The following is a 23,627-nucleotide window of genomic DNA, read 5'->3' as shown; positions in this document are numbered from 1 at the left end:
AGACCAAGAGATCAAGTCCAATTGTCTAGGGTTCTAATGCCCTCCTGAGCCTAAAGACAAACACCCATTGGCCTATTTAACCAAGTATCCGTTCCAAATCAACTCCCGCTCTCAATTTAGTCATCTTAAAGGTTCTTCAAACCTGGCACCTCATTTCAACATGGGAGAGTGCAAAGCTAAAGATGTGCAAAGAAGATTCACAGCTAGTTTATTTGTTCCTTACCTAAGTCTGCTCAATGGCACTTATATGCCAAGAAAACCCACTTGTGGCTGAAGTTTCCTGCACTGAGCTACAGGCACTCAGTGTTCCCTCAGTGAAGGGCCTCTTTCTGAGTTACAGGGAACCAGCACCACACCACACAGCTCTGCCAACTACATCACTTTTAGATTCTGGGCTTTGAAACTAAATAAAAATTGATATGTGTGTAATCACATTTGTTTAATTAAAGTAACACATCTGTGCAGTAAATATTCCAGCACGAGCTGGTCAATAGCAAATCCTCAGCATGTACGGTAATAATTGACTAATGTAATTAAATGCATGTCAGAGTTTTAAAAGAAAATATAATGAGATTTCATCATTTTATATGTACAGGTAATTAGTTCTTAGGAATGTGAGTAAAAGCAAATTATCTACAGATTTGAACTATCAGCAGATAATTCAAATGACCTAGTTTGAGAGAGAAAGCGGTATCTAAAAGCCAGAGAAATTCAAACCAAAATAAATGCCTTCCACTACTGAATCTGCAAGCTCTAGTAACAAATCACATGCTTGCTTTTGTTCAAACTGTTTCCACCAAGCTTTCCTTGTGGGCCACATGAGCCACAGCAAATACACTGGGTCCGAGTTAGGTCTCTGCCACCTCCTGCTCCTTCTCCAGCTAAAAAGCATTCAGAAATGTTCTAGCACCGAGAGATTCTGTTAGTGGTTCTAGGGTACAAGCATCCACGTAAAACACGGAACAATTGCTGCATGCTTATAGTCTCAACACCATGGAGACAGAGACAAGAGGATCTCTGAGGTTTTCTGGCCAGCTAGTCCCACCTAATTGGTCAGTACCAGGTCCCAGTGAAAGACTCTGTCTCAGGAAACAGGGTGGACAGTGCCTGAGGAACAACTCCTGGGACTGAGGTCTAGCCTCCACATGCATGTGGACACACATGCATTTTGTACTTATGTATACAAACACACACAGGCGCACATGCACGTACACTCACATACAAAATTCCAGTCATCTGAAGAGATATTTCATTTGTTTTGTATTTGGTATTTTTTTTTGTAAGTAGACCCACCTCCTATAGCATCTTTGAAGTTCCAGTTTACTCTAAGTATTAGCCTGCTGAAGTTGGATGGCTTGTGCAGAGAGAGAGGTGGGAAGAGCGTTCCAAGAGTAGAGAATAATATGAACAGATGCAAAAAAAAAAACCAGGAAACATGTGGGCTGTTTGGGAAGCAGCAAGGAGCTCAGTCTGACAGGAGAAGACTCCACTAGAATAGAGGAATATGTGATTGTCAAAACAGGCAAGAATATGATGGACAGAAACTTGAATACCGGCCAAGGGGTTGAGTATCCCTCCCTAAAGGCAATACAGAGTTGCTGAAGATGCTGGTTTTTGTTTCTTTACTAAACATCAACCATGCCAAATGCTTCTAAAATCCCAACATTCAAATATAAACCAGCTGCTTACAGAATACACAATGGTCATCACCGAAAGTCAGGCCATTTGAGGTTAGGATCAGTCTTTGATAGGATAGATCTACCAGGAAGCTTCTGCCACACATACATGATGTTACTTGGACTTCTCCCTCATCTCTAAACTACTTTAAGTGATCAAATTGGCTAGATTTCTGACTTACCTTGGCAACCAGGGATATGGACTATGTTTTCTGTCCCATGTGAAACTTGCTGCCTTAACCAGACCAACAGTAAGCAGGTACAGCATCAGTTCATATACTGTGCACATAATTTTAGAGTTTTCCTATGCAGGTACTAGCCGTTTGATCTCACTGTTGCTGTTATTAGGCCCTGTCTCATGAAACAGCAGTAACAGGACATACTGTTCTCAGATAGACATTCTACCTGTTGATATTGTTAATGGCTATACTCCTCTCCAGGTCACTATCACCCACTCCCGGGTTTGTATCTCTCATAACCAGAGCCTACCTACTATGAAACAGTTTGTGACCAGGACTGAAGGTTAGTATGGCCCTATCATTAATTTAATAGCTACTGAATAATAGTTTCTACAAGGCAAACAAGGAGTACAAAATCAATAATGACAAACAGGAAGCCTATAAATTTAAAAAGACATATCTACTACTACTGAGGTATACTCACTTACCAGATAACAAAACACTCACAAGGCTAGGTCTGTCTGCATTTAGTGATGGATAAGGAAAAAGCTCATAAGGTTCCCTGCTTCCCTGGGTGACTATTAGCTGTTGATAGATGCTGAGAGGAGGGTGTTGCCACCACTAAAGGCCCTATGCTCCCGTGGATAGCTCCACCTGCCCCCACCCCCATGCCCATGCTGACTGCCCTGGTTAAACTCAATAAAATACAAATGAAAAGATACGGAAGTGGGAGGAAGACTTACAGAGAGAGAAAGGGGTGACAAGGGGGGAGGGGAATGGAAGGGACTATGGGTGGAATGTGACAGAACACATTATAAACCTGTATAAGCATGTCAATGAATAAATTAAATTTTAAAGAATTGGAAATATCTGTGTATGAAACGATTTGAGAAATGTGGCCATTTGTGAGATATTTGGGCATAATGAACTTGTGTTAAGTTTTACATGTGATTGAGTATCTTACAACTTATTACTCTTTCAAAACAGCCCTCACATTTTGGAGCTACAGCCTACCATGTACATGGGTGATAGGGAATGGCAATGTCTGTTTGCTTGAAGGAAAAGCAGAAGAGGAAGGCCAGAGGAGTAAATCGGGTCACGATGAAACAAGAGCTATCGTGTGATACTTGCTGGAGCTCACAAACAAGCACCTGGGCTGCAAGGTGCTGGGTTCTTGGAATTTGTGTGTATTGAAATTGTTCAGTTTTAAAAAAAAAATGATGCTGGTTCATGCAAGTTGGCAATCTTTCAAGTTTATGATTAGAGCCTGAGTTTGGATTGAAGCAAGAAGCTTGGGTTCTATTTGTGAGGAGGGTTTACATTTATGATTTGTCAGGAATGGAGCTATCAAAGACCAAAAAAAAAAAAAAGAGAGAGAGCAGTAGTGATCAGAACAAGGAAGAAATGGTGTGATCGTGAATACAGAGTAACTTTGGGCCAGAACTTAGGATCTGTTGGTAGCTAGCTTTAGTGATTAGTTGGCCAAAATTTAGAAGAAATTGCCTCTAGCCAAAATAACAGGTCATTCATTTTATAAATAAGATTGTCTGTGTCCTCAGGGAATTATATATTTGCAAAGCTAAAATTCTCATCTCTGATCAAATGACAAGAAAGTTGGGTCAATCCCTATGATGGAGTAGGCTGATGTTAGGCTGAATCTGACTTGACATCATGTCAGCGAATGAGGATATAGCATCTCAGTGATGTCAGGGTCAGAGATGGCTGACTTCAGGAGCTTTGTTTGTGGCTAGAATTTAAGAAATCCTTAGGTCAAGTCCCAGGTAGTTTAGGAGGGGTTTCACTCTTCAAGCTAACAGCATTTCCCATGAAAGGAGTAGCCATAAAATGGCCAGTGCCTAAGAGAAGTAGAGGCTACAACTTTTTATAATCATAATTAAACTCAGGGAAAAAGGGCACCTATTTTCACAGACTATTTTCTGGTTTTGTTTGCTGTTCAGTGTTCATGTGATACTATGTAACGACACTATTAATGACACTTTTCTGGAGGAATACAAGAATTTCCCTCCTTCCTTTATTCATACTTTCTAAGTAACAACCTGTCTTTTGGGTCTTTGTTAGTGGTGGTGATTTGAGCCAGGGCCTTGCTGCAAGGACTCTATCACTGAGTATATTACACACTGAGTAATTAAAAGCAGCAAGCATCTGTGTCTCTTGGTTTTGAAGGATGAGAAACCTAAGATCGAGCTGCCAGCAGACCCAGCGTCTGGATGGATCCCACTTCCTTAGACACGGCACCTTCTCGTTCCATCTTCACTTAGACAAGAAGCATGGGAGCTCCATCTGGCCAGTTTTGTCAGGAGCATAAGCCCATTCACAAAGCAGAACCATTACAGTCTGATCACTTCTTAGAGGCCTTTGCATCTCAACATCATCACTTTAAGAATCAAAAATTCAACCTGAGATTCAAGAGATATAAGCATCCTTGATAAATAAGAACCCATGCTAGAATCTGGGGCAAATAGTGACCATCCCATAGCACACCTTCCAGGCCATTTTCCCAGGAGTCCCGAGCATCCAAATCAACACTTTTCTCCATTTCCCCAACCAAAGCAAGGCCAGGAAAGGAGCCTGAGGGGCCCGTCTGCCACTGAACCTGGAAATTTGACATATCGACAGTGCAAAGGAGAAAGGGTGCACAAATAACTTGTAAAAGTGGGTGTGGCACAGTAACAAGGGCTGTGCTGGGGGCTCTGCCAAGATATAGGAATCTTAATCCTCAATCTCCCTTTTTTTTTTTAATATTTATTTATGTACTTTGTTTACCCTTATGCTTTTGTGGCATGCACTTTGTTGATGAAGCCATTTCTCCAGTGTCAAAGCTTTCCATTTTAAAAGGCAACTGTGTCCAGCTAAGTACCAGGACTTTCACGTAAGGAAGAGAATATTAGGGAGACTGCTTTGTTTTTAAAAGAGCAGGGAATCCTGGCAAAGGGGAAGATGGACGAATTAGGCTGCAGATGAGAACACATTTCCTAGCATTACTTGGGAAGATATTGCTAACAGTTCAGTTCTGATAACGAGTGGGAGTGACCAGGACTGCTATTGCTTTACAGGTAGCATTGGTGTCTGTGAACACAGATGAAGATGCTGAAGATCTTCAAGATGGAGTGTGGTACTCACCAGGGGAAGAAAGAAAACTAGAACTAAAATCCATCTTCTTTATTCTTTTGTAGCTGTGACATGGTGAAACAAATCTCTCTCTCTCTCTCTCTCTCTCTCTCTCTCTCTCTCTCTCTCTCTCTCTCTCTCTCTCTCTCTCTCTCTCTCATTAGGAAAAGGGGGCAAAGGGAAGGCAGAAGGTCCAGAAGGTCGGTCAGAAGAAAATGATGGCCATAATGCCATAATAGATAGTCCTGACGCCTTGCTGAGAAGTTTTCAGTTGATTTGACAGTAAAGAAGATCCATTTTAACTCCTTGAACCAGGGCACAGACCATAAAAAGTGGTGTTTGGGGATGCTTAATCTTGCGGGGAGAATTGAAAGATGAAATCTCTAGGAGCAAAGCAGTCAAGCTTCAAGGATCAGGGTCAGCCACATTCCCTTCCTTGGCTACAAAGTCAAGAATAACAACTAGTTTCTTTGTCAATTTCTCCCTGCAGACATGTTTCCCAAGTATAGGAAGGAGATGCAGTCACCACCTTTGGACATCTGTTTGGGACTGAAGGTGACCTCTTAACTAAAGAGAAAATTCTTGTAACAGACAATCACTGTGGGCACTCCCATGCCTTAAGGAGCCAGACTACCTTGGATGGGAGCTTGGAATTGTTGCTGCCTGTATCCTCCAACCCCCGACCTTTGTGAGGGTGACATTCTAATTTTTTTAAAAGACATCAAGACCAGCCTTCTGCCTTTAAGAAGACCTACACTCCTGAAGAACGCTCAAGTCCTGGTGCTTGCCAAGGCTTTCTGCTATCCAGGGACTTGGCGCTTGGCATTTTCTTTTCCTGGATGACTCTTGTTCTCACTCTTTACAAACTGGCCTACTGTCTTCCTCGGGCACTTGTTGTGAATGTGTTTTAATCATAGAAGCTTTCTTAAATATTCCTTAAATGGATCACTTTGCTTTTCTTTCTCATCTTAACACCATGTTTATTTCCTATGTGAGTCTTACCACACTCTGATAATGTCGTGTGTTTGCTTGTTTTCTTGATGCTTTTCTCCCAGCTTTAATGCTATACATAATTTCTCCTGTTGGATATCACAAAGTACTTAGCTCAATATCTAGCACATAGTGGGTACTCAGGGAATACTGGGTAGATGGAAGGAAGTTTGGATAGATGTATGGATGGCAGATAAATGGATGAACAGATGAGTGGGTGGATGGTAAATGGATAGAAGAGTGAACATATTAAGTATGTCAATGAAAGGCAGGTTCTGAGGTCAAATAGGTTTAGAAAGTATGCTCTTTTCCTTTCTTATAGATCCACATGGCTTATTAGCATTTAGAATGGTATGAAAATAGCCCATTAAGAAAAAAAAAAAACACTTGATTTTCTTTACCCAGCATTTTCTAAACTTATTTTAACACAAATACTTCCTTCCCGTAGTTTACTTACTTAGTACCCTGCCAAAAAATTGCTCTCTGGAACCACAGGATGGGAAAACATCTCCTCCTTAACCATAGCTACAATGAACAGTAATTATTTTTTAAGTCTCTTTCCAGGTTGGAAGGTCTCTGAGCATATAGATTGAAATTCATTCATCATTGTATTTTTGTGTGTAGCACGATACTGGACTTACAGAATACTTAGAAATGACTGGATACCTGAGAAGGGAGAGAGGGAGGGAGGGAAGAAGAGAGGAGATGCAGGGGGAGGCAATGCGGTTGAATTTAGTCAATGATACACACTTCAACTGACTTTGAGGAAAAGAGTAAAATGTTATTGGTGACCTTAATATCACTCAGGATTGTGCAAGCCGTCTGAGCAAAGTTTAGATTAATAACTGACCAATGGTAAGAATCGGGTTTAATTAACGATTATCATTTCCTTAGCTATCACCCCCAATACACAGTGTTCATATACAAAGCTCAGATCTCCCATGGGACTGAAAATCCAATAATTTCTATAGTTAGAGAGTCTTAATAATGGTTAAATCTTAAACCTGTTTAAGAGTACTGATTCTGAAGTCAAATCCAGACTCCACCATTTACTAGCTGCATGGAAAAGGCATTTAAACATGCTAGACTCAGTTTCCTCCTCTGTGAGATGCCAAGTACAGTTACAGAGGTGTGACTAATGAATGAGATAAACATGCTATAGCATAGAATGACACCTGGCAGGAAGCAAATGAGCAGCAGGCCACTGGTATCTCATGGGTAAGGACTTCCATCCAAGTGATGACACCAGGAGCTTAACCATTTGTAGAACATCTGGGAAAATGCAGAACTTGGAAGCCAGCGTTCTGACTGTGGGATTTCAGAACCACAGATGGACAATTTCAGAGGAAGCAGCTTGTCAAAGTCTTACGCCAAGACTTGATCTTCCCTTCGAACACCTTGCAAGATGGCGTAGAATCCAGTTTTATCTAGCACTCATAGAGGCTCTCTACACCATGAAACTGGTGGAAAGCTGAAAATAAACACCTTTTGCTAGAGAAGACCCAGCTTCTTCCAGTCTGTTGGAATGCACTTAGAGCCAGCTCCATCCCTCTCTTTCCTTGCCGTCACATGATTGATTCATTCCTCTTTTCTCACTACCCTTTAAGGATTATTAACTATGGACACAGGTAACTCTCATATGTCCAAGTCTTTGAACACCAATTCATAAGAAGTACGACCTTTAATGACCCCAACTTGGAGTGCTGGCAGTGATCTAGAGGGTGCCTGGACTGGTCAACTCTGGTGACCAGTCTAGTGAATACCCTAACTGTCATCATAGAGCCTTTGTCCAGTGACAGATGGAGGCAGATGCAGAGATCCATGGCCAGGCACCAGGCTAAGCTCCAGGAATCCAATAGAGGAGAGAGAGGAGGGATTCTGCAGGTGGGAGACATCAAGACCATGATGGGAAGACGTGCAGAGATGACTGGCCACACTAGTGGAAGTCAATGAACTATAGACTAGTGGCTGTGGAGCCCCCATGGGACTGGACTAGGCCCTCTGGATATGGAATATGGTTGTTTGGCTCAAACTGTTTCGGGGGCACCCAGGCAGGGGCATCGAGATCCATCTCTGGTGCATGGGCAGGCTTTGGGGAGCCCAGTGCCTGTAGTGTGACACCTTACACAGCCTTGGTGCAGTGGGGAGGGGCTTGGACCTGCCTAGGCTCAGTGTGCCTGGTTCTGCTGACTCCCCATGGGAGACCTTGATTTGGGGGATGTAGGGTGGCTTGGGAGGGAGGGCTGGGGGTGGGAGGAGGGAGGAGGGGGGGTCTATGGGTGGTATGTAGAGTGAGTAGAAAATTCCTTAATAAAGAAAAATGAAAGAAAAAAAGAAGTACAACCTTGGCTCAGGAACGGAATTAAGAAGTGGTGGATGGCATAAAAGAGTTGGTACCTACTAGGAAAAAGCACAAATGCATAGGAAAGATTTTGATGTGAACTTGATGCAAGAATACTATCCAATTATTTTTTTCTGGAATAAAGATTTTTATTTCACAAAAAATAATCAGTATTTTCATGATTAGGGTGAGCAAACATTGTTTCAGCCCATCATTTCTGACTTATATTACAAATGATTTCCATAAGATGTGACTTCCTGGACTCACTATTGGCCTACATGCTTGTGGGAAGTCTTTGTAGCCTCTTCTTAGTAGGAACTCTGGTTTTTCTGAATTCTTCACTTTCCTTGAGATATTCCAGTTTGCATTCTTCATAGCTGGTTTCTTCTCCACCCTCCGAGATGATGCTGGACCCGACAGAGCAGCATCTCAGACGTGGAAAAAGATGTTCTGATCCCAAAAATAATGAGAGAAAAAGCCAGCTAGAGGTGTTCTGAGCAAGTTGAAGATTTTACCAGATGTTGCAAGGACTCTGGAATCCTTATTGTAGTAAAATTCCAGAAAGAAAATTCTGCATTGAAAGACTGTCTGACTGCTTATTATAATGATCCAGCCTTCTATGAAGATTGCAAACTGCTATTATTTTTTAAAGAATTTGTGTTCAGAACAAATACGAGTCTCCCTTCTGACATCAAACATGCTCCAGTTAGGGCCTCAGCAGAAGACTTAGTTGCTCAAAGGACAGAAAGGTCTCCAGAGAGTAATAAACCCACCCTGTCCTTGAACACCCACCAGTTAAACCAATTCAAATAGCCTTTACCTCTCTTTCAAATACACTCTAAATTCATTTTGATAATCCTAGACTCTTAAAGGAGAGGAAGACTTCCTCTTGAAACCAATGTTTTTGACAGATGGCTGTACAAGCTTGAAATGGAGGGAGCGGGTTCAAGAGCTGCATGCTACACCTCTAATCTTCAGACAGTTGGTAGTTGTGTCAAACTGAAATCTGCTTCACTGTAACTTCCATCTGTTCCTTCAAATACACCATGTGGAGCGACACAGGACAGGTCTGCTCCCTTCCATTCCATGTCCTTTCATTCATGACCTCTACCTCCCATCATCTTGCCACTAAACACCCCTTATTCTTTAAATGTTCCCTGCAAGCTATGGTTCCTTTATCCCTTATGATACAAGTGTCCTCCCTATGAAGGCACTGTTTGCGTTTTATCTATCTTAAAATGTTACTTCTACCACCAAGGAACTCACTGATAATACACTCAGCTACATCATATCCTATGCCTGCATCCTGGGACAAGTTAACTCTCAGAGTCTATGGTTGGTATAAAATAGATGGTGGTCACAGTAAGTGCCGGTACTACTTATATTATTGGCTATTATGATCAAGAACTACATGACTAGTTTATAATTTTCAGTAGCTGTCCATGCTTCTAATTTATGATACATCTGGAAAAACACAATTTTCCCACAAAGTCTTGTGTAGATAAAATTTCTCCTATTTTTTATTGATGAAACTTTAATTTGAACCCAAATTCAAGATTTGTATGTATTCGTGTGTATCCTGTCTCATTGCTCCAACTTGTAAACATCATTCTTCGTGAGTTATAAAGCAAAGACCTTCTCTTGACCCCAAACTACAGACCTTGACAACAAGTGGGGTCTAGAAGCTTTTGTAACATAAGCTAGACACTGACACAGTTGAAGCCATGTTCCATCATTTGGGATTTAATATAGAGGTTCACTCAGCAAGTTAAATGCATTCATTGAATGCCTCCTCTGTGAGAACTATCTTCGTTCAACTACAAACAATGAAACAGACAAGACCTCAAAGATCACTGAGCATACATTCCATAGGGGGATATTGTCAAGCAGGATAGCTGCCTACCACACAATTATAGAATGTGGTAAGTGTTAAAATGAAATAAGAAAGACAACAAATGGAAATGGCTGTAGATAAGAAGAGAACAGATCAACTAAGGGGATCCATCAGATATCCACCCCCAGAGCAAGAGAAAGAACTCCTGGATACATGCAGAAGTCTCCACTTCTCCAGCCTGTTCATTTCTTTGTTCTTTTAAAAGCATGAATACCACCATTATGTATATCGTACAAGTTGGTAAATTGCTCTGTCTCCCAAACTCCTAAAAGTCTGGCTCAGGTTTCTACCCACAGCAAGTTCCCTGGGCTCATGAGACAGCTTCCCCTGCAGTTGCCAAGAATGACAGCAGTTTAGTGTGGTAATCTGAAAATCACACACTCTTCAGAAGTTATGGGAGCAATTAAAATGGGAAAACATGTTCTTACTAAATTGGCTCACTTGGGAACCAAAGTCTTATGGGATCCCTAAGAAACTGGGCACAGAAGGTGTATTAGGTGGGAGAATTCTAGAGTCTGTTCTCTTGAGTTCAAACTAGGGAGGCCCTACATTCATTCTTTGCTTCTCGCTGCCTCAATGGCATAGCACTTCCTTCTCGCAAATCTAACTTCTCTTGAAAACACTCCTCCCTCTTCATTTATCAAAAGATTGGAGGTGTGCTGGAGAAAGTCTTGTTGTTGGCATTTCAGCAGGCTGCCTATTCAGGGCAGCTTGTCCTAATTTCTTGCCAGGATTGCCTCTTGCTTTGTCGTTCAAGTTAACTTTCTGTTGCTAGTATAAATACCATAAATAAAAGAAACTTAGGGAGGAAAGACTTTATTTGGCTTATATGTATGTCCCCATTACTGTCCATCATTGAGAAAAGTCAGGCAGGAACCCGAGTAGGAACCTGGAGGCAGGAACTGAAGTGGAGACCATAAAAGAATGCTGTTTATGTCTTGCTCCCCATGGTCTGCTTTCTTTTTTTTTTTCTTAATTTTTTTTAATTTTATAATTTAATTTAATTTTACATATCAGCCACGGATTCCCTTGTTCTCCCCCACTTCCCCCCCAGCCTACCCCCCATTCCCATCTCCTCCAGGGCAAAGACTCCCCTGAGGATTGAGTTCAACCTGGTAGATTTAGTCCAGGAAGGTCCAGTCCCCTGCTCCCAGGCTGAGTCAAGTGTCCCTGTATAAGCCCCAGGTTTCAAACAGTCAACTCATGCACTGAGTACCGGACCCAGTCCCACTGCCTGGATGCCTCCCAAACAGATCAAGCTAATCAACTGTCTCACTTATCCAGAGGGCCTGATCCAGTTGGGGCCTCCTTAGCTATTAGTTCATAGTTCATGTGTTTCCATTAGTTTGGCTATTTGTCCCTGTGCTTTATCCAACCTTGGTCTCAACAATTCTCGCTCATACAAACACTCCTCTTTCTCGCCAATTGGACTCCTGGAGCTCCACCTGGGGCATGACCGTGGATCTCTGCATCTGGTTCCCTCAGTCATTGGATAGGGTTTCTAGCACGACAATTAGGGTGTTTGGCTATCAGAATCACCAGTCCAGGAGTGTTGCCACCCACAATGGGCTGGGATCTCCAGTATCAATCATTAATCAAGAAAATATCCCACTGACAGGTCAATCTCATGAAGGAATTTTCTTAATTGAGGTTTCCTCTTCCCAGATGGCTCTAGCATGTGCTAAGTTGACAAAAACAAACAAAAAAACACCAACACTCACGTAATTATAGAATTTTACTTTTTTCCAAAGTCCCACTGGGGGGAAAAAAAAACACTAGAGAAAATAGGGTGAGAACTAAGAATACCAAGCAATAAATGCATCTTAGTAAGAATCAGTGGTGGGAAGAGTCTCCACCAGTTTCACGGGCTCTAGAGCTGAGGTAAAAATTAGTTGGGTAGCTGAGCCTGTTGAGAACAAACAAGGCAGGCGTTGGAGAAGGTGAACCCACCTCCTCCTGTGGGGAAGGTCTACCTTGTCTATGCCATCCCTCAAGCTTGCTATTGCAGAGGAGTCTTCCTTCTTTCTTTTTTTTAATTTTCCTTATGAAAAAGGTTTCTTTTCTCATACAATATATCCTGATTGTTGTTTCCCCTCCTTCCTCTCCTCCAGTTCCTCCCCACCTCCCCTTCCCTCTGGCTCCACTCCTTTTCTGTCTCTCATTAGAAAAGAACAGACTTCCAAGAAACAGCAACCAAACATGACAAAATAAAATATAATAATATAAAGCAAAAACTCTCATGACAAAGTTGGACATGGCAACCCAACAGGAGGAAAAGAGTCCCAAGAGCAGGCACAAGAGTCAAAGGCACACCTATTCTCACAGTGAAAAGTTCCATAAAAAATAATAAGCTAATAGCTATAATATATACACAGAGAACCTGGGGCAGACCCTTGTAACCCCTGCACTTTCTGCTTCAGTCTCTGTGAGTTCATATGAGTCTTGCTTAGTTGATTCAGAGAGCCTTGTTCAGAGTAACCTCCATCCCCTCTGGTTCTTACAATCTTTCTGCCTCCTCTTCTGTGGTATTCCCTGAGCTCTGAGGGAAGGGATCTTATGGAGACCTCCCATTTAGTCTTTTTCTCCACATAATGTCTGGCAATGGGTTTTTGTATCTGTTCCCTTCTGCTGCCAAGAAAGCCTCTCAGATGATGACTGGATAAGGTATTGATCTATAAGTACAAAATAATATCATTAGGAGTCATTTTATAAACACTTTTTAGATGGTTTGTTTGGTTTTACCCAAGGTCTCTGGGCTATCTACCTCTGGTTCTTCATTACCCAAATAGTGTTGGGTATGGGTTCCTTCTTGTGAAGTGGGCCTTAAGTCAAATCAGACATTAGTTGGTTATTCCCACAACTTTTGTGCCAACATTGCCCTAGCATGTTTAACAGGCAAGAAAGATTATAAATGAAAGGTTTTGTCATTGTGCTGGTTTCCGAGTTTTTGTTCCACTAGCCTGCAGAGTACCCTCCCTTACCAAAGAGTCTGTAACAGGAGTGAAGGATCCATGTAGGCACCAGCATAACTTCCTCACGTTCAATGAGTTATATGGGTGTTGTTCTTGACAATTGGGCCCTGCTGTCAGTTTTCAGAGAGCAATCTTTTGTCTTAGCAACAGCTTGGATGTTTGTGGATTTCCATGGAGGCCCCTTGGCCAACAACTCACTTGAATGCAACATAGTCCCAGCACTGGAAGCCTTGCCTAGTGACAAGAGAAGGTCTTTGAGACTCCATGTCCCCCATTACTGGGAGTCCTCATTAGGATCACCTTTGTAGATTTCATAAAGTTCCCATAGCACTAGATTTCCACACCTCCCTGAAATTCCAGCCCTCTCTCCTCCTACTCTCTCCCTCCATCCCATCTCCTCTCCCTGACTTCAACCACCACTCCTGTCCCCACCTGCCCTAGCCCTCCTATAAAATCTATTCTATTTCACCCTCTCAAGGAGATGCATGTTTCCTCACTAGACCACTCCTCTTTACCTAACTTCTCTGGATCTGTGAATTATAGATGGGTTATCATTTACTTAGCAGCTAATGTCTACTTATAAGTGAATATATACCACATTTATCTTTCTGGGGTTGGATTATCTCACTCAGGATGATTTTTTTTCTAGTTTCATCCATTTGCCTGAAATTTTCATGATGTCATTTTTTAAATAGTTGAGTAATACTCCATTGTGTAAATGTACCACATTTTCTTTTTCCATTCTTCCATTGAGGACATCTAGGTTGTTTCCAGTTTCTGGCTATTATGAAGAAATTTGCAATGAACATGGTTGAGCAAGTGTCCTTGTGGTGGGATGGAATGTCCTTTGGGTATATGCTCAAGAGTACTATAGCTGGGTCTTGAGGTGGATTGATTTCTGACTTTCTGAGAACCTGATGTATTGATTTCCATGGTGGTTGTACAGGTTGGTACTCGCACCAGCAATTAAAGGAGTGTTCCCCTTGCTCCACATCCTTGCCAGCATGAGCTGCCACTTGTATTATTGATCTTAGCCATTATGACAGATATAGAATGGAATCTGAAAATAGTTTTGATTTGCATTTCCCTGATGGCTAAGAAGGTTGAATATTTCTTCTATTGAGAATTCTACTTAGATCTGCATCCCATTTTTAATTGGATTATTTGGGTTTTTTTTGATATCTAGTTTCTTGAGTTCTTTATATATTTTAGATATTAGTCCTATATCAAATGTGAGTTGATAAAAAATCCTTTCCCATTCTGTAGGCTGCTGCTTTGTGTGATTGATGGTGTCCTTTGCCTTACAGAAGCTTTTTAATTTAATGAAGTTTCATTTATTAATTGTTGAGTTTAGTTCCTGTGCTAAGAGTATTCTGTTTAGAACATTGTCTCCTGTGCTAATGCCTTCAAGGCTGTTCCCAACTTTCTCATCTTTTTTTGTTTTGTTTTGTTTTGTTTTTGTTTTGTTTTTGTTTTTCAAGACAGGGTTTCTCTGTGTAGTTTTGGTGCCTGTCATGGATGTCACTCTGTAGACCAGGCTGGTCTTGAACTCACAGAGATCCACCTGGCTGTGCCTCCCAAGTGCTGGGATTAAAGGCATATGCCACCACTGCCCAGCCCCCACTTTCTCTTCTATCAGGCTCAGTGTATCTGGTTTAATGTTGAGGTCTTTGATCCACTTGGACTTCAGTTTTGTCAGGGTGGTAAGTATGGATCTATTTGGATTCTTCTGCATATAGACATCTAGTTTGATGAGCACCATTTGTTGAAGATGCTTTCTTTTTCCAGTGTATATTTCTGGCTTTCTTTTTTTATAAAAAGTCAGGTGTCTCTATGTGTGTACATTTGTGTCTGGGTCTTTAATTGGATTCCATTGATCAACATGTCTGTTTTTAGGCCAATACCATACAGTTTTTATAACTATAGCTCTGTAGTGCAACTTGAAGTAAGAAATGTTGATGCTTCCAACAGTTCTTTTATCATTCAGGATTGTTTTAGCTATCCTGGGCTTTTTGTTCTTCCATAAGAAGTTGAGAATTGTCCTTTCAAGGTCTGTGAAGAATTCTGTTGGAATTTTGATGGAGATTGCATTGAATCTGTAGATTGCTTTTGGCAAGATGGCCAGTTTTACTATGTTAATTCTACTGATCCATGAGCATGGGAGATCTTTCCATTTTCTGATATCTTCTTCAATTTCTTTCTTCAAAGACTTGAAGTTTTTATCATTGCTTTGTTAGAGTTACCCCAAGATATTTTATATTACTTGGGGCTACTGTAAAAGATTTTTGTTTCCCTAATTTCATTTGTGTATAAGAGGGCTACTGATTTTATTTAGATTGTATTGTGTCAAGTCACTTTGCTGAAAGTCTTTATCAGCTGTAGTTCCTTGGTGGAATTTTTAGGGTCACTTATGTCTGTTATCATATCGTTCATAAATAGTGATTCTTTGACTTCTTCCTTTTCTATTTGTATACACTTGATCTCCTTCAGTTGTCATATTGCTCTAGCTAAAGTTTCAAGCTCTTTATTGAATAGATATGGAGGAGTGGACAACCTTGTCTTGTTCCAGATTTTAGTAGAATTGCTTTGAGTTTCTCTCTGTTTAATTTAATGTTGGCTGTAGTCTTTCTGTCAATTGCCTATATTATGTTTAGGTATGTCCCTTGTATCCCTAATCTCTCCCGGAGTTTTATCATGAATGGGTGTTAGATTTTGTCAAAGACCATTGCATTTTATGAGATGATCTTGGTTTTTCTTTTTCTCATTCAGTTTGGGTATATGGTAGATTACTTTTACTGATTGAACCATCCCTGCATCTCTGGGATGAAGCCTACTTGATCATGATGAATGATCTTTTTGATGTGTTCTTGGATTCGGTTTGCAAGTATTTTATTTAGTAATTTTTTTTCATCTATGTTCAGAAGGAAAATTGGTCTGTAATTCTCCTATTTTTTGTGCCTTTATGTGATATGTTTTGGGTATCAGGGTAACTGAGACCTCTTAAAATGAATTGAGCAATATTCCTTATGTTTCTATTTTGTGGACTAATTGGAGAAATATTGGCATTAACTCTTCTTCAGGTGTCTTCTTTCTTAAACACTCTGTTTAATATAGACCTGTCCTTCATCCACCCACAGAATTTACTGCTGATACATTCCATGTATATTCTCAGGCTCCCTTTCACCTGTAATAACACTATAGTTAATAGTTGTCTGTAGTTACATGAGCAGGTGTTCCTCATCTTCTCTTAGAAGAACACTCGAGATAAATAAATGCAGTGTAAACTGAAAGCATCATAAGCTGAAAATGCATTTCATAGAAGTCAACCCAACATCATGACTTAGCTTACTCTACCTTGAACAGGACCAGACCAATTAACATAGACTCCAGCTGGGCAAATTGATAGAGCTTACACAATGCTTATTGTGTACTTAAGTGTTGAAGCTCTCTAGTAACATATTTAATAGTGTACTTAAAAGTAAATCCAGAACATTCACATGGCTGCATTCACATTATCATACAGTTGTAAGATTGTTATCTGGGGCCTTGTGTGTATGTGTGTGTGTGGGGGGGGGTGTATGTGTGTGTGTGAGTGTATGTGTGAGTGTGAGTGTGTGAGTGTGTGGAGGTGGTGTGTACAAATTAATAGATTATGTTGTGTAAATATTATACAAAACTTTTATATCTGCCTTTATATCTGGGTAAAGTCAGTTCTGGTAGGTTGATCAAACAGATTTCTTTAAATCCACATGTTTTTAATATTTGGAAGGAGGATATTGTCAGAAATCACTTGTGCAGTGACAATTGTTTGGGTAACAAAAAATTCACTATCAAACTTTTGACTAAACAAACAAAAATATCATTGGGGGAAAAAGGAAAAGAGGAGACCAGGTATTCAAAGCACTAAATACTCAAAAAGAAATACTTAGACTATTTTCCTCAGAAATTCTACAAATAATGTGATTATTGTATGAAAATAGTGAATAAAACTGACCAAAAACCTATTAGTTAATACAATAATAAATCATGGTTAATAATTTAAAATAAAATACGGAGATTCAAAGGAAATGATGGCGAGTTCCAGAAGCATTCAGACATAGAGATGAATCCAAAGGAGTGAAAGAAAGTGGGTTCAAGACAAAATGAAAACATTTTTAGTTGAAAGAATATGAATAATGTAAAAATATTAATTATTAATTTGCTAGTTCTGAAATTGCCCCAGTAACTGAAAAAAAAAAAACAGGAAGTAAATGAGAGCTAAAAGCAGGAGCTGAAGTAAATTGCACTAATTCCCTTATCTTCCTCATAGGGTTTTGACAGTTTCTTTGTATTTGGACAAATGCTTTAACTTCTATCTGGTGTTTCTGAGACATCGGTGAAGGCTAAGTGAGGGAGGGCATACACACTCTTTAGTGAGGTTGCCTGATACAGAGAAAGAGCTCAGTGTACTTCCTATGGCTTTGATCGCTATAAACATAGTGGGTCATCTATCCAGCAGGCTGCCGAGGTTTTAGTAGAAGTAAAAGCCAGATGCGGCTGAAGCAAGGGGCACAGGCCTGTCACTCCAACACTTTGGAAGCTGAGGTAAGAAGCTTCCCAGTTTGAGGCCAGCTCTGAACAACATTGTGAGACTTTGTCCCAAAAACTAAAATAAACAGATAATCAAATTACACATAACAATTCACAAGAGGAAAAAACAGCAAATAAAATATCATATGAAGCCTAGTGGTGGTGCATACACCTTTAATACCAGCACTTGGGAGGCAGAGGCAGGAGGATATCTGTGAGTTCAAGGCCAGCCTGGACTACAAAGCGAGTTTCAGGACAGCTAGGACTGTTAAACAGAGAAATCCTGTCTCAAAAAATAAAAAAAAATATGCAAATGAGTGGCAGATAACCAAAAATCAAATAAAAACAGTACACTAAAAAAAATGACATAAAAGTAGAGATAAAGTGAACACATTGTGCTGGGGAGGTGTGCTAGCTGAAATTCTCACTTAGATGACTTAACTAACAATAAAGAACTGCCTAGTTTTTTAATTGTTTTTATTCTTGAGAGTATAATATAATTAGACAAGGAAATATGATCAAATCTATCCCCCCTTTCTCCATTCCAATTCCCCCCATATCCCCACAACCTTTCTCTGTTCCATTCCAACCCCATGCCTCTCTCTCTCTCTCTCTCTCTCTCTCTCTCTCTCTCTCTCTCTCTCGTAACCTACTAAGCCCAATTAGTGCTATCCATATGAACATGGTTGTGGGGCCATCCACTGGAGCATGGAACATGGAAAAACTACCACTGGTCACGTCCTCAAAAAGATTGATTGCCCAGCACATATCATGGGCTATAAGCTTCTCAATAAGGAGTGATCCTGGATAGCACTTCCACTCCCCCATGCTGTGATTTTGGCTAGCTTGATCTTATGCAGGTCTTGTTCATGAGTCCAGAGTTTCTCATCATTTAAATTCTTTTCAATTTCTTTTCTGAGATTTTCCTGAGCCTTGGGCATGGGAGTGAAAAAGATACTCCAATTTAGGCCTGAGCATCAAGAACCACAAGTTTCCCCCCATCTCTTTCCTCTGCCATCATATGAGGACTCCATTCATAGACAGGCAGCAAGTGGTTATCAACCACATTTCCAGTGGTGAAATCCAGATGAAATAAGACAGAACAAGTATGAGACTTCCATTTCCTACGGCTTTCTTAAGACTCTCCAGAAACCGACAGTCCTTCTCCTTTCTCGGTGTTGTATCCATCGTTGAGTTCCCTGCCTGTTCTAGAGCTAAACACTGATACCAAATGGGATTGGAATTACACTTGAACTGGGAGCTGGAATGGACTTAGTTCCTCCTGGTATGCTTGAGTGGCTCCTTGAAAATGCTGGGGTCCCTTAAGGCCAAGCTGGAGAGAATAAATGCAGGCTGTGGAAGAATGATGTCCACTGCCAGTGCGAATTCAGAAAATCACCATCAGTGTGATTGACTCCCTCATTACTAGACAAAGGCTTTTTTATGTTTGGTCAAAAAACAAAACACACACGCAACTACTCAAATAGGGCAGGAATGAGGGTTAAATGCTTAGTCAAGATGTATGCACACAAAAAAGAAATTGAGATGGAAACTGTAAACAAAGCACTAAATAGGCCAGGGGGCATTCAGATGGATTATGAGAGTGATCCACAATTAATATGGACACACACATGCCTTCATCAACAAATCATAGCAAAATCCCTGACAAACAAGTAAGACCGAGGACCACACAGTAGTCACAGAATATCTGTCCACAGTTCTTCCAGGTTTGAGCTGGTCATATTGTCAACAAAAAAGTAGAAAACTCTATCTAAATAATTTAATTAACACTCAAAATTTAATTTTTTTCTAAACTGGTCAGTGTTATTTAATATAAAATCCCATTGGCTCCAGCTATGACCACTGTGAGCACCCATGTGTACAGGCAGACCTATGTTCCTTCCAGGTGCCTCCCTGATGCTCCTGGCAGCTCAAAGGCTCCTTATATATATAGCTTCCTCACCAAAGGAAGGACCCGACCCAGGGTCCTGAGTATTTCATCAGGAATCCTTCTACAGCTACGTGCCTGCCATCTTCTTGCAAATGTACCTAATGTGGGTCACCTGGTCCGCCACCTGCTTGGCAGAGGCCACATTTACTTCTCTGCATAGATCTAGAAGAGACATTTCTCTCATGTCCCATAGCCTTAAACAGAAGACAAGATAGATTAAGCAAGAAAGTTCATTAAAAGGGAAGAAGTAAGCCATTATCCTTCCACCAGATGCACCCACTTGCAGAAGCCTCAGAACCAGTCCTGCCACCAGAGTGTCCCCAGCTACCCTCCCTTCACTGTCTTGCTTTGTCCACAAGAGTCACCTTCTTGACACCTTGGGCTTAAGCCAAGTTAAGCTTGGTTTTGAAGCCTGGAATCCTGTCTCAGATACAGACTGACAGTGAAGACAGATATGTGCCATTCTTCAGATGGAAAAATTCCCTTCTGCAGCAGTTGATCTACTGAGGTCTGTAAGTCCTGGTGCCAGCATCTGCCTTGTGTCTGTTTTCTATATCCTCCAGACTAAATTTTACACAGGACCCCATCACAGACATGTCTCCCACACTAGATGCAAGAGTCCTGCAAAAGGAACCCTGTGTTAAGCCATAATATAATTCTGAATAAACAAGGAGCAAGAGGACACAACTTGCCCCAAACTGAAAGTTTCCTAAATACTAGAATTAAATCTTTTAAAATGACTGTTTACAAGTTATAATATATAGAAATTATGTGTAAAATTTTTGTGATACAAACAACTTTCCTTGTTAAAATGTGGACCTTAATTGCCTATAAAATTATTAAATCCACAAACAAGTGAACAGGAACTGAAGAGATGACCTGGCAGTACAGCATACATATTGCTCTCACAGAGAACTAGAGTGCCATCCTCAGCACCCATATTGAGGAGCTCACAACTGCCTATAACTCCAGCTGTAGGGGATCTGATGACCTCTACCAGCTTTTTGGAGTACTGCACTCACATTTACAAACCCACACTTAGATGCACACATATACAGATAAATTAAAATAAGAGTAAAATCACGTTTAAACAAAAAGAAGAAATAAAGCATCAATGTTAGCTATCAGGAGAAAAATAAAATAAATCAAAAGATAGGTTTTCTAAACTCATTTAAAGCTATGAATTAGATATGAAGAAAATTGAATAATCTTAGAAAGAGGTCATTAGAAAAACAGCCCAATACTAAATAGCTAACAAATGTGTGTGTGTGTGTGTGTGTGTGTGTGTGTGTGTGTGTGTGTGTGTGTGGTATATGTGCATAAATAGTGAAAAGCACAATAATTAAAAATGAGAAAGCAAGATTATGCAAAAGCTCTTCTTTAAAAAAACAAGGTAAAAGGAGTAATTTTTTTAATTTTAAGGAAAATTAAATGCATCAAACTTTACAAGGGTAAGATTATCTGAACTAATCAAAACACCAAAAAAGATTCCAAAATGTAAATATTTATCATCTCATAAATGTCACAGATGAATATGCAAGTTCTCAGAAACTCTCAAGAAATAAATAACTCTCATGCTAAGTAAAATATACCAGAATTCACTTGGTTTTTGTTTGAGACAGGGTCTCATTATGTAGGCCTGGCTGGCATGGAACTCACAGAGAATGACCTGCCTCTGCTTCCCAAGTTTTCAGATTAAAAATGTGAATTACCATGCCCAGCACCAGAATCCATATTTTTAACATAATATTTTATTGATAATTTGAGAATTTCACATAATACACTCCAATCACCCTTACTTCCCAGGCCTCTACCCTTGTGGCCTCTCCCCTCCACACACACACACAAAAAAAGATTTAGAAGAAAGAAAACAAGTCTAATTTGCATTGGTCATATACTCACTGTAGCGTGGTCCAACTGCTGGTGGCCAGCCCGTTAAAGAAAACGGGAGTCCTTCCCCACCTCAAGCCTATCAGTAGCCTTCTATTGTGGAGAGCTATACCTCAGCATCCTCACCACAATTTTTAAGAATTCTCTTCTGGGGCTAGAGAGATGGCTCAGTGGAAAAACACTGACTGCTCTTCCAGAGGACCTGGGTTCAATTTATAGCACTCACATGGCAGCTCACAACTGTCTGCAATTCCACTTCCAGAGGACCCAACACCCATGGCAGAACACCAATGCACATAAAATAAAAAACAAATAATTAAAAAATTCTCTTCCATGACTGCCTGTCTAGGTTGTTACTTTTTTTATAGGGTGGGGGAGATTGACACAGAAGCCTTCTATGTCTCTCTCTCTCAACTGTGACTCTGTAGCCATGCCACAGAAGAAGCTGCTTTGTGCTTTGTGGTCAGCAGGAACACAGACCATCGACTTCCTCGTGGTATCTGGCAACAGAGTAGACCATGGACATCCACCTGGCCTCCAGCATTATCAACTGCCACAGACCTCAGCATGGTCTCTGGTAGCAGTACTAGCCATGGACACCAACACAGTCCCCACAGGCAGCCTGGCCCACAGACATCAACATCGCTTCAAGTGACATCACAGACCACAGACATCTGCATGGCTTTCAGTGGTAACACAGAACATGGATATCAACTCTTGGCCCTCAGCTGCAGCAGGACCAAGGACCCCAACATGGCCCTTGGCAGCAGCATGGATCACAGACATCATCATGGCCTCAGGTGGCAGCACAGGCTACCCACATCTACATGGCCCCTGCAGCAACACAGCCCACAGACATCATCTCAGCCCCTGAGAGGTATATGGCTGCATATACTTCCAGGAATCATTTCTATAGTTCGTCACCAGAATCTATCTTAATAGACCATTTCTAGGTTGTTCTTTGTAACCCTGATGTTGTAGAATATTATTATGAGGTGTGTTACCATCTGTGCAGCTGTGTTACTGTGCCTGTCTAAAACACCGGATGGTTCTCATAAAGAACTGAACAGACAATGGTGAGGCAGGAGAGATAAATAGGTGGGGCTAGCAGACAGAGAGGATATATAGAAGGAGAAATCTGAGAGAAAGAGAGAGAAGTAGCCAGAGAGGGAGGAGGATTCCAGAGGCCAGTCACCCAGCTATACAGCAAGCTATAGAGTAAGAGTAAGATTTACAGAAGTAGGAGAATGGGAAAAGCCCAGAGGTAATAGTTAGACGGAATAATTTAGGCTAAGAAAAGCTGACAAGAAACAAGCCAAGCTAAAGCTGGGCATTTATAAGTAATAATAAGCCTCCATGTGTGATTTATTAGGGAGCTGTGTGGTGGGCCCCCTAAAAGAGCAAAAACAAACAATACCCTGAAACTTAAAATTGGTGGAGAAAGCATGCACATGTGTTTTGCATACACACATATACCACACATATCACACACACATTTATACAATCTCCAGACATGTTATGATAATACAAATGGGAAAACCCCAACCATGCTATCAATGCAAAATGTAAATATACTGAAAACAGATAGAAGGAAACAGGACTAGATAAACATGACTTTCTAAAATAAGCATCACCTCAGTTCCAACAATGGAAAAATATTTTATTGATTTGTCAAGAAGTATTTAAATTAAAAGCATTTTCATAAAACAGATGCAGAGACCCACAAGTGAATATTAGGCAGACCTTGGGGAATGCTGTAGAAGAGGGAGTGAAGGATTGTAGGAGCCAGAGGGGTCAAGACACCACAAGAAAACCCACAGAATCAACTAACCTGGGCTAACAGGGGTTCACAGAGACTGAACTGACAACCAGAAAGTGTGAATGGGACTGACCTAGCCCCTCTGCAAGTATGTTAGAGTTGTGTAGCTTGGTGCTCTTGTGGGACTCCTAACAGTGGGAGCAGAGATTGTCTCTGACTCTTTTGCAGGCCTTTGAGACTCTTACACTGGATTGCCTTGTCTAGCCTTCAACTTGGC

General features: G+C 40.8%; 2 long non-coding RNA genes across 3 annotated transcripts in view; one reads left to right on the top strand and one right to left on the bottom strand.

Annotated features, from left to right (window-relative positions):
• LOC128112609 (uncharacterized) overlaps positions 1–23,627 on the bottom strand; it is a 292,581-nt gene that overhangs the window by 67,941 nt on the left and 201,013 nt on the right. The gene's annotated exons all lie outside the window — the stretch shown is intronic.
• Positions 1–23,627, top strand: part of LOC128112610 (uncharacterized) — a 64,098-nt gene that overhangs the window by 2,855 nt on the left and 37,616 nt on the right. The window lies entirely within an intron of this gene.

Source organism: Peromyscus californicus, unplaced genomic scaffold (assembly GCF_007827085.1).
Source record: "Peromyscus californicus insignis strain IS unplaced genomic scaffold, ASM782708v3 Scaffold_17__1_contigs__length_78620276, whole genome shotgun sequence".
Classification (NCBI taxonomy): Eukaryota; Metazoa; Chordata; class Mammalia; order Rodentia; family Cricetidae; genus Peromyscus; species Peromyscus californicus.
This window is presented reverse-complemented; position numbering and strand designations above follow the sequence as displayed.